This window comes from Phascolarctos cinereus, unplaced genomic scaffold (assembly GCF_003287225.1).
Source record: "Phascolarctos cinereus isolate Bilbo 61053 unplaced genomic scaffold, phaCin_HiC Scaffold_4;HRSCAF=312, whole genome shotgun sequence".
Taxonomy (NCBI): domain Eukaryota; kingdom Metazoa; phylum Chordata; class Mammalia; order Diprotodontia; family Phascolarctidae; genus Phascolarctos; species Phascolarctos cinereus.
In genome coordinates this window covers 90,245,556-90,259,372 of record NW_027555847.1, presented here as the reverse complement: position 1 = coordinate 90,259,372, position 13,817 = coordinate 90,245,556, and the positions used below count along the sequence as shown (strand labels likewise).

The window sequence follows — 13,817 nt, the reverse complement described above, 5'->3', positions numbered from 1 at the left end:
ATCACTTACAGGCTATGTATAATTTAAATTAACAATTAAAGGAGATTAGATTTAAACCCAGATCTTTCTGTTCCAAACTCCCACATTCTATTCACTATTCTAAAAAGTGAGAAGAAATCTCTAGACAGAAAGTACAAAATGTAAGAACTATATGTCTAGAAGTCAAAAAGGCCATTCTATAAAAAGTCCCAGACTGTTTTAGAATTATTGGATCATACATTTAGAGTTGTAAGAGATAATGTGATTCAACCTCCTTGTTTTATGGTCTGGACTCACAGTAAGAGATTTAAAAGGAAGATATATCTATAATATTGGGAATAGCACTCAGAGGCTAATGTAATAATTAACAGAAAAAAAGGTTAAAAATCTCTTTAAAATGGCAGGCTCTTTGAGGGGAAAACAATTTAAATAGACTTTTTTTTAAAAGTTAAGAGATGGAAAAATAAACAAAATTTAAAAACAGCCAAGACTAGAAGAAGTACTCAGATCTCTATAGATCAAAGCAACATAGCTGGAGGGCTGAGTTAAAAGAGACAAACAGAAAATTACTATAAATGGAAAATTATTATATTACCATAATCATATAAAGAAACAACCATATCATATTACAAGAATAATAAAAGAAAATTGCTGTAATTATTGAAAATAGAGGGCAAAACAAAATTTATAGGAACCATAGGACCCTGGAAAGCAGAGGCCTGGTATTTAATTCTCAAAGAAATATACTTCCTAAGTTCCCTAGCTTTATAGTAAATAAGTTTCTGGTTTCATTTGCCTCCATATCTATCTTTATGCTGAGCTTGCCACTTTACAATTTCTCTTAACTACTAGCATAGTAACCCTTCTATTCATACCCTTCCCCTACCAAACCCAACCTTTGGCTACTTTTGATCCTTGTCCCTGGGTAACCTCCTATATCCAGTATCTTAGCTCTTGCAATAAGCTTGCTTAATGTCCCAGCAGAAAAAAATTCACAAAATTGAACTGATTTCATCCATTAACAATTCATGTCACAGCTTACTTTTCAAGTATTTTGCTGTTCAGCTGTGTCCTCCTTTTTGTGATCCCATTTGGGGTTTTCTTGGCAAAGATATTGGAGTGGTTTGACATTTCCTTCTCCAGCTCATTTTACAAATGAGGAAACTGAGGCAAACAGGATGAAGTGACTTGCCCAGTGTCACACAGCTAGTGAGTGTCTGAGGCCATATTTGAATTTAGGAAGATGAGTCTTCCTGACTCCAGTCCCAGCTTTCTATCCAGTTTGCCACCAAGCCGCCTACTTTTCTTTTTTGCTTTTTGGTAAGGCAATCGGGGTTAAGAGACTTGCCCAGGGTCACACAGCTAGTAAAGCGTCATGTGTCTGAGGCCGGATTTGAGCTCAGGTCCTTCTGACTCCAAGGCCTGAGTTCTATCTACTGCGCCACTTGTGCTGCCCAGCTGCCTACTTTTCAAGTACAGTTTCTGGACAATTCATTCAGATTCTCATAAGTTGGCTCCTTCAGATTTTCTTCACTAAACATCTAAATTACTGCAAGATTTCAAGATTACATTGCCAGACTGTTAGGAAGGCTTTCTCTTCTGCTTTCCCCTACTGCTAATTTCTCACAGAGCACAGAAGCATAGAGCTTAGATGTCATCTGGTTCAAACTGATTATTTCACAGATGAAGAAACAATATTAGAGTAGATATTTCACAACTAGGTCTAAACCTTTTCTCTGTCACTTACAATATGGCCTTGGGAAACATCATTTCCTTTCTCTGGACCTCAGTTCATTTGCCTATAAGATGGAGAGAATATTACTTGCATACTCCACCGAATAGGCTTGTTTGTTGCATTAAATACAAGAATATATGTAAAATGCTTTGTAAACCCAGGTTTGTGTCAGATATTGTCTAGCAGCTTGAAAAGGACACTGTACATGAAGACAAACCATCAGAGCTCAAATCGTGACTCCCACAATTACTGGAGGAGTCAGTCAGTCAATAAACATTTATCAAGAGCCTACTATGTGCCAGGTACTATAATAAATTCTGGAGTAGCTGTGGATCATTCATTAATCAAGTGATTAAATGTTGCTCGTCCTTCACTCTCAAACAGGATCATGGCATCAGGAAGGTGATGCCCTGACTAACAAGTGAATTGGATTTAAGTGAGGGAGGGCTGCACAAAGTTACCAGCCTCATTTTTCCCGAGGAGCCATCTGGGTCCAGTGGCCAGATACAAATCTTGAGGACTGGAGACGGCCCCTGATGCAGTGGGAGACCTTGGCCTTTTTAAGCTAAGGTCATTCTCAGGTCTCAGTTTGAATATAATCAAGTTGAACAAGACATTACATAAAGCACTTAAAACAAGACACACATACATGCATGTATACATATCTGTGTGTCTACGTGCGTATGTACATACACACACATATTGAATTAGAGCTAGTAAGTGGCTGTGGAGCACCACATTCCTCCTCTGTAAAATGGGGATGCATACATGCACGACGTATTTCAGAAGACTGCAGTGAGGACAGCACTGGATAATGTTCAAGTTCCCAGAAATGGCAGTCCCTATAGTAAACCGTACCAATTCTTACAAACCCACCGTGCTGGCCCAGGCCTAATAAGGTCCTGAGGGCCTGGGCAGGATGACGAGGGGAATCATTTGACGTCATCGAAATAAAGGCCTGGCTCTTCTCGAAGGTTATTGGCTATTTCTGAGCACATCCAGCTCCTTCCTAAGTGGAATAACTCGTCCCGTCTCCTCCCCTCCCCTACTGTACTCCCCTCCCCTAGACGGCCTGCCCACAGAGAAGCTGAGGGGCTACGTGACAGTCCTCCCTGTAAAAGCAGGAAAGACCCACCAGAAACTCGCCCCACTGCGTGTCCCTCCAAGCGCTTCTGGAGAGAAACAGGCCGTAGCAACACGGGACGGTGACGCACTTCCGGCTAAGTCGAGGTTCTCTTCCGCAGAGAACTTTACGTTTGTTAAGTTTGTTACGTAACTTCCGTAACGAATGGTGCGGAACGCCGCTATCTATGCTCTTCTCCGAGACAGGGTCTCTGTCCCTACCTCTCTCCGGCTCCCTCTGCTTGGGTCATTGAGTCCAGCCGGGGAACCAAAAAGTCCCAAAGCTACCGCGAGACAAGGAGAAGTCGGGGACAAAAGGGGGAGAATGGAGGGGCGGCCCCACAGGGTGCCGGGAGAATTGGGAGAGTGAAAGGATAGGAAGAGTATCCCTTCTCTGGTTCTGCCTGGGTGGTTTCAGGACCGCGCGCATGCGTAGCCTCATCCATTGGGAACGTGGGAGAACCGGGAACTTGTTCATAAGATCACAGGTGAGCTCAGGGATATACTGAGGAGTTATCGCGAGAATTCCTTCGTCTGTTGGCGCTCCGCCCCCGCCTGCCCCCCCCCCCCCCCCCCCCCCGTTAACGGGCAAGGAACTGGCTAGTCAAATGAGCAAGCGTTAGTTAATGCCGGCTCAGTGCGAAGCGCCAGTTCGGGAGGCGCTTGTGTTCAGTTCTAGGTTGTGCCCCTGACTGACCGTGGGACCTTGAAGAGGCTGCTTCCTCTCTCCGAGCCTCAGTTTCCCTTACTTGTAGAAACCTCTCCTGCCTACCTCTCATAGTAGCTGTGATCACGTTTATAGTGTTTTAGAAATTGCCAGATATCTATCTAGATCTTATTCTTCATGGCCGTGTCTATTCTGGTTTACGGTCTGGTCTGAGCATGTGTTGTCTTGGACATTGCTGGAGAAATGGTGACACATTCTTATTGTCACATCTTTTTCCTAGATGATCTTTTTCCTAGATTTTTTCATCCTAGATGAAAGGGCTTAAAGCAACTTGAAAATATCTGGCCCAGCTGCCTGCTTTCAAGAAGGTAACCTGTTATCTATCTGTATTATCTGTTATGTCTATTATCTTTTGTTACCAGAGATAGCTGGTGCACAGTGGATAGAACAGAGGACCTGGAGTCAGGGAGGCCTCCTCAGGGAGGCAAGTCACTTAACCAGTGTTTCCTTCATCTGTAAAGATCTTGGGGAAAGACTATTCCCAGGAGAGTTGAGGGAGGTAAAGGATTTGTAGATATTCCTCCAGAAGAAATTTAGCTTTTTGCCTTCTTTCTGGGAGGAAAATGGGCAACTCCCACAGTGGAAACATGAGAACTGGGAATAAAGCTCAACTAAGGGGACAGAGCCAGGATTTCTTTCAGAAAACAGGGTGGACAGAAAATTTTAGGCCTCAGTTTAAGTATGAAACTATTACTTCCAACTATTCCCAGAGCAGAGTCCCTCAAAAGTAAGCATTTTCACCAGGGGAAAAAGTACATAAAAGTGCTGCTTCAGAGCCAAAGGAATTCTAGGCCTCTCCTCAATTGGCCATCCCACAAGCTAAGGGATTAAGAACCTCACAAGCCTGAATCACCACTCAAATGAGTGTTGGCAGAGACTTTAAATCTTCTAACAAGGAAACTGTGAAACCAAAAAAGGCAGATTCTGAGTCATGGAAAAACAATTCTTACCCAGGATTACCAGGTTCCCCTATTTCTCCTTGTCCTCTGAGCAGGAACTAGAGCTGCCCATTCTTTCTGGGTGAAGTACATGGCCCCATCTTCAAAAGTCACCCACTTCTGAAAAAAGACGATTCTGCTGCTTAAGGACAATCTTACCATATTGCTTGTTTGAAGGGCATGGCTAGACCCACTAAAATTCAGGGAGTATATATGATGGAAAGAGAAGATTCCATTAGAAGAAGAAAGTCATCATACAGGGAGACAAGACTTTGTGACTTCCTATCTATCTCTAACTCTCCTACTTCTAGAAGAAATCTACATTCCATATGCTCACCCCTGCAGGTCTATGTGCCAGTAGAGATGCTCTCTCTTCTCATCTCTGCCTCCTGGCTTCTTTCAAGTCCCAACTAAAATCCCATCTTCTACAGGAATCCTTTTAATTCTAGTGCCTTCCTCTTTTAATTATTTCCAGGATGGTCCATTGTTTTCTTCTTGCTTGCAGCTGTATGTCATCTATATTTCCCTTATCCCTATGTTTCCCACCCACACCACCAGGCACACATTGGTGATCAGGCTGCGTTGCAGCAACCTTCTGAGAAATCTGATGGAATTTTATTTGTCTCTGCTTAGACAGACACTGATAAGGCTGAGGGATTCCTTCTGTCCATCCTCTTCCAGGCCATGTGTACTGCTTAAGATACATCATCAAGACAAATAGAAGAAACATTCTTGGTCTTACTTGGTCACATCAATAACCTTTTCTTCTAGCCTCTCCTCCTGGCAGCTAAGATTGGGTATCAGGGAAGGAGTGAAAAGGGCAATAGTTATGAAAGGCCTCATTCTGCCTCAGGTGGCAGAGAACTCATAGGCCCTACTCCTGCCTGCTACAGAGGCTGGATTTGGAGGCTGAGGGTCTGGGTTCAAATCCCTATTCTACTACTTGCCACCACTGTGACTTTGGGTAAATCAATTAAGCTCTCTTGGCCTTTTGTTTATTTCTCTGTAAAATAAGGGGGTTGGACTGGATTACCTCTAAAGACCTTTCAGCTCTAATTTCCTAATTCTTGTGGTTCCTCTAGACCACATTTAGTCAGCTCAACCTTGTCCCAATTGGCTCTCTACAGCCCCTTCCCCTTCCATCCCTTCTGAGACCTGTTGAATTTAATTCAAATGGAAATCAAGTCCCTATGATCTTACATATTTTGTATCTCAGTCTTTTCTACTGATAGCATGTCCATCCTCCAATAACTTCAAGGCCCACCTAGAAGCACAAGTTGGATCATTGCACCATAATGATGAGAGAAAAAGCCCAGGGAAACCTGGGAAGACTTGTATGAATGGATGTAGAGTAAATTGAGTAGAACATGAAGAACAATTTACACAGTAACAACAACATTGTGAAGGAAAACAACTTTAAAAGACTTAAGAACTCTGACTAATGTGATAACCAACTACAATTCCAGAGAATCCACCCAGACAAAGATTTTATATTTTATGCTAGAGGCAATAGGGACTCACAGACTGAGCAGGGGCAGTGACAGTCAGATGAGGGCTTAAGGAAAATTAGTTTGGTAGTAGTATGGAGGATGGACTACAATGGCAAGAAGCCAGTGAGGAGAAGGTTGTAATAATATAGGCGAGAGGTAACAAGAGTCTAAACTAAGGTGGTTCTTGTGTAAATGGAGACAAGAGATCAGATATGGGAAATATTTAGAAGTAGAAATGGCAAAATTTGGGAACTAACCGGAGAGGTAGGGTGAAGAGACTAGGATGATAAGGTTACAAATCTGGAAGGCTGGAGGATGGCGATGCCTTTGACAAAAATAGAGTGTGTGTGTGTGGGGGGGGATTTGAGAAGAAAGGTAACAAATTCAGTTTTGTACATGTCGAGTTTGTGATTTCTCTTGGACAGTTGGATACAGTTTGGGATTTCCAGTAGTTTTCTACTGGTGATGGCGGACTAAATCTCTGAAACCAGACTACAGTTGGATATACAGCTCTGTGAGTCATCTGCATGAAGATGATAATTAAACTAATAGGAACTAATGAGATGGTAAAGAGATGGATGGCCTAGACCACCAAAGTTATAAAACATGATATGCTTGACCAGTCAGCAAAGAAACTACAGAAAATAGCACAAAGGTAGGAGAAGATCCAGGAGAGAGTAGTGTTACAGAAACCCAGAGAGGAAAAAGTATCCATCAAATCTGTAATTCTGTGTCTTTACAAGTCCAATGTGGATTGCGGCTTCCATTGGTCAGTGGCGGGTGAAGGTTCTGTCGCACGCCCTTCGCCTGCGGCGTTCTGGTGGGGGCCGCTGGCCGCGGGGCTCGCGCTGCACACGTGCCCATAGGGTTCTCCCGCCCTCCCTTTCCTCGTTCCCCCTGCCCCCCACTCCCGGCTGGCCCGTGGGGACCGTTGCCCTGAGTTCCAAGGTGGCTCCTCCAGACTCTTCGCCCGGGCTGTGTCCCGGGCGGGAGCCGGCGGCGGGATGAAGCATCTGCCTTACTTCTGCAGGTGTAAGGTGATTAGGGGCTTTGGACCGGGCTCCAAGCAGCTTGGTATCCCCGCTGCTAACCTTCCTGAGCAAGTAGTAGATAATCTTCCATGTGATTGATTTATCTACTGGAATTTACTGTGGTCGGGCCTCTGTTGGAAATGGAGATGCCCACAAGATGGTTTTAAGCATAGGATGGAACCCGTACTACAAGAATACTAAAAATCTGTGGAAACTCACGTTATCCACATCTTCAAAGAGGACTTCCATGGGGAAATCCTTGGTATAGCCATCACTGGCTAAATCAGACCGGAGAAAAACTTCAGTTCAATGGGGAAATCCTTGGTATAGCCATCACTGGCTAAATCAGACCGGAGAAAAACTTCAGTTCAATGGATGCCCTTATTTCAGCAATTCAGGATGATACTGAAGAAGCTAAGCGACAACTGGATTTACCAGAACATTTGAAACTCAAAGAAGATAATTTCTTCCATATGCCAGAAAGCAAAATAATGAATGGCTCCTGATCAAAAGTCATTGTATTTACTTATTTTTTCCCTTGTATTCCACTACTCTTTATCATTGCTGCAGCCTTGTATTTGCTTAGATTAAGAATTTTCCGATGGCTGTGAATTAGTTTATACAATCAATGTAGTTGCCATTTTATGCTAAATGTTACATTAAACCCATCATGCAGCAGTACCAAAAATGTTCTTTAAAAAAATCAAGATTTTTTAAATGTTGAACTATACAAAAGCTTTATGAAACACACTACAGTAAAAGCATAGAGCATAACAGAATCTTAAGTTTTTTTATGATGGAAATATGTTTATAAGTAAAAACTGACTGGCTTAGCTCTAAGTCATTTGCTGCAGGTGAGACTAGAGGTCATTCTAGTGGCTAAGGATTCTCTGTAATACTTCTGACTTCTAACTAACTGCTGTTAGACCTAGATGCCATGGAGAAATAAAATGTGCATTGTGTGAAGCTTTGGCAGTCTAAGTCCTGAAAGGAAGAAATGGTAGAATTTGTGCTTTGACATGTGTAGTGTAATATATTGTTTGTTAAAGATGAGATTTTGTGAAACTTCATTTTATTTGGGATTATTTATTTAAAAGAAGTTTCTGATTAGGGTCATTATTGCACTGTTTTCCATTTTATATTTATTTTCATGCCCTGAATTCTAAGGGTTTTTGAATTTTAAAAAACAGTTCAGAACTATAGCTCTCAAATTTCCATGTTTTTCTGTTTCATTATAGATGGTATTGTTTGTATTCAAAATTATTTGAACCTTCTTTTACTCCTTAAACTTTGATTTCTTTCTGTTCATAATATTTGCAATTTATGTATGATCTTTATAGTGAAGTATCCAGTTCTTTCCCTCCCCTACCGTTAACTCTGAACAATAATAGATATGCAAAAGTTATTGGATTCCACTTCAGAAAAACAAAACTTTGAATATTACAATAACCCCAGTTTTTAAAGTAACTCATGAAAGTGAGGGGGTCAGGGATAGTCAGAATTAACCACTTGAATAGAAAAAGCCAAAGTTCAGCTGATGTTTCCCAAAGGGAAAACATTTAAAAGCCAATTAAATTATAGAATATATTTTTAAAGTTATTTAACTTATTTTAAATGTAATTATGTATGTTAAGCATGTGTAAGCTCTGCTGCAATTGTGTAATTATGATGTTAATGCCAGTCTTACTAATACTTGTAACTTGAAAAAGGATTTGGAAGGTTTGTAGGTTAAAATTTTCTTTAAATCTTCCCCTTTTAATCCCATGTACTTTTTCACTTTCTAAATAAACACCTGAATTTTTTGACATAATTCCTTTTTTTTTTTTTAAAGAATTACTATTACAAACATTGGATTTTTAGGAAAATGTACTTGAATGAAATTAGCTTTAGGCCCTTAAATAACAAATTACCTCTACTTTATAAACCAAAGTAGAAAAGAGAATTTAAAAGAGATCTTATCCATCCCTAAAACTTCTGTTAATTTGTTTTAACGGGAACTTCATTGTATAGTACCTTAAAGATCAAAATGTTCAGGAGTAGACATTCTAAGAATGTTAAAAGAAAAACAAAATGTCAGGCTTATAAACAATGATATCCCTTGAGGAAAGCTACTGTTTTAAAAATGCAAAAACTAGAGGCAGCTAGGTGGCTCAGTGGATAGAGCACTAAGCCCTGAAGTCAGGAGGACCTGACTTCAAATCTGGCCTCAGACCAAACACTGGATACTTACTAGCTGTGTGACCCTGGGCAAGTCACTTAACCCCAATTGCCTAAAAAAAAAAATGCAAAAACTAGTGAAGGATGATTGGATGACTCACTTCAATTAAGTGTTTTAGATTACTTTGTAAAGGACTTATTTTCACAAAGCAGTTCATGGCATTATTGCTTTTATTTTCCCTGTTTTAATATTTAATATCTAATATTTAATTAGCAACCCCATAATTTATTGTCTAGTCTTAAAATGTTAGTGATTTTACAAAGTAAAGATTCAAAGCAAACAATTATAAAGTACAACATGCCCCCATGCTTATTGTTGGAATAACTTTAAAATAGCACTCTACTTGAATCACTTATATTGCTGTTATAACATTTGGGAATTCTGAAAGCTTTTTTGTATTTTACTAGTGACTAGCATTTTGTTAGGTGTCAGCCATTACTTTTTGATTGGATGTTTATTGTTTTTGATGTTTCAGCTTAACTAGGGATTAGTTATAAAACATTGACAATTTAATGTGGTACAAGAAATGTTACTTGTAATGGGATGGTTCAATTACAATTAATTAAACATCAGTGTTTTCATAAATTAAAAAAACAAAAAATGAAAGTGCAATGTGGCTCAACTCTACCTAACTAGATGTACCTCCCACACCATTCCCCATATCCAATTTATTCATATTTTGCTGTGTAGGCTAACTTGCACAGAAGGCCTCTCCAATTTTTGGCAGGTATTTTTATTTATACAATGTTGGACTAAATCAGATGTGTCAAACACATGACCTGCCACACTCCCAAGTGAGGCCCAAATCAGATTAAAATATAATTGGGAAATATTTAACAAAACAAATAAAAATACAATAGACCACAGATAATGTTAATATGTGGTTTTCTAACTGACTATATTCCCAAAGGAATCCTTAGGTACAGTTTAGTGATCCCCATTTCTTTCTAAGTTTTGATACCACTGGGCTAGATGATGTTCATGAGCTTTTCCATCATTTCTAGGATTCTATGGCCTTGTCCCAGGAAACTCATCATTGGGAAATCTCATTATTCTGCAAGACTGAATCTGCCTGGTATTCATGTTCCCAGTTGCTTAATTAGACCCTCTGGTTGGGGCATAACACCATGGGACTCCAGGGCCTCTATTTAAGAAAGGGACTCAGCATTGTCTTTTCTCTATTTCCGATGAGCAACACTGCTTTTGGACTTCTCCATCCTGCCCAAATGCCAGATACCTCCACTCTCTTCCTTCTCCCTTCTGCTTTTCAGCTTCCTTTTGTGTATAGTCTTCCTTTATTAGATTGTAAGTGCCTTGTGGGCAGGGGCTATCTTTTTTTTTTTATACTTGTATTTGTATTCCCAGTAGCACAATTTCTGGCACATAGAAGGAGTTTAATAGATGTTTACTGACTTGACTAGAATATTTGTATTTCCATTTCCTAGGAAAATTTCTTGGCCAGTAGGCCGTCCTTCTCTCAATTTGCATTACTATCTCTGAGCTTGCTCACCTCTATTCTTGATCCCTGGACATTCCTAAGCCTGTACTACAACTCCCCTCTCTCCCACCCAAACATTAATTCAGATAGTGAATACCGTTACGTAAGAACATGTCCATCTCTGGGAAAAGGATTTACTTGCTGAGTTCTTCTATCATCTTATTTGAAAGCTTACCTGTCTAAGCACAGACAAGGGAAACCACAACTTACCTGTATCTGACTGTGAAACACAGAGCTGCCACTGCCTGATCTGTTTTCCTTTTTTGGGAAAAGGCAAAAACTGTAGGAGCTGAGAGAGAAGAAAAAATCCTGTGTGGGCTAGTGTAGTCTTCCATCATCGACTTTCTTTGCTTGCTGGATTGAGTTACCGGAATCACTGGCACCTATGACCTTCTGAGCTCTTGTTTCCATTCTCACCATGCCCATTCCTCTTGTGTGTTTCCTCATCTGCTGGATGTCTCACCTTGTGGTACCTAAAAGAGTGAAAATGTTAGATATGTTATTACAAATGGGGCTCACTCAGTGTTCATCATTCCTGACAATCACACGGTGGCTTCAGGGGAAGCCAAGAATGGTCCATCAAGAAATAGTTTATATTAAGTTTCCCTTGCACCAATTACAATGAGAAAATAGGAAACTCTAGTACAGATGGCAAGAGTAAGCCTAGGTTGGATTAGTCAGTGGATAGAGAGCTACAGGCCCAAAAGATGGGCTCTTGACCTGCAATATAGAGAATGAGTAGAGTAAATTAAATGACAACACTAAAAAGGAGTCAGACTGTGAAGAACTATAATCAACAATCTTGTATCTTGGAGAAATGATAAAGAAACACCCCTTCCTCCTCTTAGGAGGAGGTTGAAGACTGAGGTATAAACCACTATACCTTTAGGTCTCACTTGAATGTTGTATTTTGTTACAAAGAAAGATTCCAGGGGGTTGGGAGTGTTAAGGGGAAATAACTACAGTATAAAAATGAAAAACAAAAATAATTTTTCCTGTGATCCTTAAACTGGGGGATTAACCTGGTATGGAGCTCTGCTAAAATGAAGGGCAATATTGTAATCACAGTGGCAAAGAGAAAAGAGTTAAGTGAGTTTAGAAAGAGTTAATTTAGAAAAGGAGCTATTTTCAGTGGCTCTTCTGTACCATCCAAAAGGGACAGTGCCCAGACTGAATGATAACTATGAGGAATGAAAAGCTTTCAAAATACGGAGACCTATTTGTTGTTTTTCAGTCATTTTTCAGTTGTATTCCACTCTTCATAACCCCATTTATGGTTTTCTTGGCAAAGATACTGGAGTGATTTGCCATTTCCTTCTCCAGTTCATTTCAGCCAATTTTACAGATAAGGGAACTGAGACAAAGTTAAGTGACTTGTCTAGGGTCTCTCAGCTAGTAAGTGTCTGAAACAGTATTTGCACTTAGGAAGATGAATCTTCCTGGCTCCAGATCCAGCATTCTATCCATTGCACCACTTAGCTTCCTGGAGACTTATTGGAAGGAATCAGAATCATGTGGGAACAGAATAATAATTATAATTATTTTACTTAGTATTTACATAGATAGTACTTTAAGATTTGCCAAGCACTTTACAAACATTATTATTTTTTCACATTCACAACCCTATTAGGTAGATGCTATTATTATGCCCAGTTTACAGATAAGGAAATTGAGGTAGGCAAAGGTTAAGTGACTTGCCCAGGGTAACACAGGTTGAAACCAGATTTGAACTTAGGTACTCCTGACTCTAGGTCTAACATTCTGTCCAGTGTGTCACCTAACATTGTCCTATGTGCTACTGGAATTGGGCTAAAGATGATTTCAGTAAGAAGGATAAGCTTGTATCCTAATTCTAACATTCATTTATAAAAAGCAGTTATTTTATACACTGAGGCAACAATCTGCAGAATATTAAGCATATTAGGAGAACAGGGAATTGTTCCAAGACTGTTTCTATCTGAACTCCATTGATGAGTGAGATGAATGAGATGAAGCATAAGAGCAGCTGGCATCTAGATCGTACTTTAAAGTCTACACAAGACTTTATGGATATTGTTTCATTTGGTCCTCAAGGCCACAGGAGGTAGGTGAAAGCTAGGGTGACATCAGCCTGCTCGAAAGTACCTCCAACCTAGGAGAAAAGGTTCATCAGGGTAAGGTCCCTGGCGTTGTGTGTGGGACATAAGGAGATCCTGCTCTCAAGCCGCTTAAATTCTAATTAGGAGGAACACTTGTAGGTGATTAGCCATGTTATGAGGAAAGGTAACAGGTAGGGGAAAAGGACTATGTAAAGTACTATGATAAATATGAAGAAGAGGTCGCCAGTGAGGTAGAGAGTAGGGAAGAAAGGTTTAATGGAAGGGGCAGCACTTGAGCTGGGCCTTGAAAGGATTGGAAGATTATAGATTCAGAGCTACAAGGGACCCTGGTTGTATCTAGTCAAGTCCTTTCATCATATAGATGAGGAAACAGGCTCAGAGCTGTTAAATGATTTGCCCAAGGTCACACTTATTAAGTAGCAGAGCTGTGACTCAAACCCAGCTTCTCTGAGTCCAAATCCATAACACTGAATACTTCTTCACACTGTCTCCTTGAAGGGAAGGGTCTAATAGACAAACATGCATGTTAGGGTGGAGTGTGGCAGAGGTCCGTTCTCTGTTGAGCAAAGGAATTCATTTAACCTTGAATAAAGGTAAAATGAAAGAATGCTACTGAACAAGGGGTGGGGGGGAAGGGGGTCTCAAATGGTTAGAATGCAGAGTATAAGAAGGGGAATAGGATGAGAGATGGCTGAAAAGCTAGACTGAAGCCAAACTGTGGAGGGTCAAGAATTTAGTGTACTTTATTTAATGGACAATGAAAGATGTGATCACATCGTTAACACATTAGTAAGATTACTCATTCAGGTGTGAATAAAGGATTTCGGAGAAGCAAAGAACATGATCTTAACTGTCTCTCCCCTTTACTTCAGTCTTGTATCAACAATTACCACTGGACATTTCAAACGGAGACAATCTCACTTAGGGACATCTCACTCCCCACGAGTAAAGGGGTCCTTTTCCACCTCTGGATCCCAGGA

At 40.4% G+C, this 13,817-nt stretch overlaps 1 pseudogene; it reads left to right on the top strand.

The window, feature by feature from the left end:
• The first annotated feature begins 6,090 nt into the window (after positions 1-6,090).
• Positions 6,091-8,824, top strand: LOC110216948 (riboflavin kinase pseudogene; annotated as a pseudogene).
• Positions 8,825-13,817: the final 4,993 nt, after the last annotated feature.